Raw genomic sequence first — 1,670 nt, forward strand, 5'->3', positions numbered from 1 at the left:
GTTCATTTAACTCCCCCTGGTGTCATTTTAACACTTTCTGAGTAAACTGACTTCCAGTGTTGGTGTTATTTCACAGTGTTGATTTCCTCAGTGTTGTCTCACTGGACCATGTTAAATAAACCCCACACACTGTTAAGTCTTATGCTGTATGACACTTAACAGTGTTATATGACACCATGCAGTGTTGAAAGAAGTATTCTGAAAAGCCCCACCCTCTTCCACCTCATGTCAGACAGACCAGTATTTTCACAGCAAGRAATGCTGGGTAATCTTGTAGAAATGATGTTTTTGCATGTTTTTGACTATTGAAGAAGTTTATGAGTGTAAGCATGAGTTGTTCTGGTTGTTTTGTTCAGGTTTATCAGTTTATCAAGTTTAATTTAGTGGTATTGGCCATAAATCTTAAACCATGAGTGAGAGGTACTTCCTGGTGTGTGAAGGTCGACTCCATTACACTTATCCAGAAACTACTGTGTAATGTCAATGCAACACTAAAAAGAGTTTATCTTAACTCAAAATCGCTTCTCGGCCTTTTGGCTAAGACAGCGGTCGCCTCCATAGGGTGGTGATAGCGTTAGTCGTTGTGACTTGGCTGTTACCACTGTTTAAAGAGGTCCAAAACTTGACCCTGGTTGAGATATTGACCACAAATAGTGGAAAAATATCTCTTCCTCTTAGTTGTATTTTATTGTTGTGTACTATTCTTAACCTTTTCTTGTTGTTTTAGTAAAAGTTTTAACCTCTAGCAGGTGGTGCCTCCACCATGGCGGCTACTCATGCTGGCATGCAGAGGCACCACAGCATTCGTTTTATTTTTACTGAAAGTGCTACAAGTAATGGAATGTCAAGATTGGACTTCTCTAGGAAACTCATCCAGCAGACACTGAAGTTTCGGCCAGATGACCTGAACTGTATCCTCACCCTGCCCTTTAACAGGGGATACGATGTAAGTTTCACCACCGGCGATTTATTAAAAGAGTTTTGGACAAGGTATGAAAATGTAAAGACCCAGTTTTCAGCATTTGACGTTGAGAAACTGACTGACAACTCCCTGAAAACGGTGATTGTCAGGATGTTCAATGAGACTGTCAGTGCTGAAGATATCTGTAYGTGGCTGGGTAGATACTGCAYGGTGAAGGGCCAGGCTATGAAGGTGCGGGATGTGGACGGCATCTGGAACTGYGCTTGGCGGGTCCCCATTAAACAATGGGAAGACCCCCAAGGCTTCCAGGGCCTGAAACATCTCCCATCCATGATAGTCCTGGGGGAGAACCRAGGCTACGTTCACTATCAGGGCCAACCAAAACTCTGCCGTAAATGTGGTGAGCATGGTCATCTGGNATAAAACGATGGTTAGTTAAAATCCTGATCTCCTCCTCCTCCAGTTTAAAATGCTGTAAAAATTTCTGTATAAAAGCGTATGCCGGTGGGAGGTTAAAAGCTACTGGTTTACTAAAATCACTCTTTAAAAATTTCAATTTCCTTAAATATGACCCAAACCAAAATCTATTTATTGCATTAGTCTTTAGATTGTTAGAAATGTCCATGGCTTGTTTAAAATGAGTGCTAATATAGTGGCTGCCTAAAAACAGGTACAGGTCTGGGACTCCTTTCCCCCCTTTTTCTTTGGGTTTTGTCATAATTTCACGTTTTGACTTTTCCCATTTGGA

The sequence above is a fragment of the Austrofundulus limnaeus genome, unplaced genomic scaffold, assembly GCF_001266775.1.
Source record: "Austrofundulus limnaeus strain Quisiro unplaced genomic scaffold, Austrofundulus_limnaeus-1.0 Scaffold279, whole genome shotgun sequence".
NCBI classification, from domain to species: domain Eukaryota; kingdom Metazoa; phylum Chordata; class Actinopteri; order Cyprinodontiformes; family Rivulidae; genus Austrofundulus; species Austrofundulus limnaeus.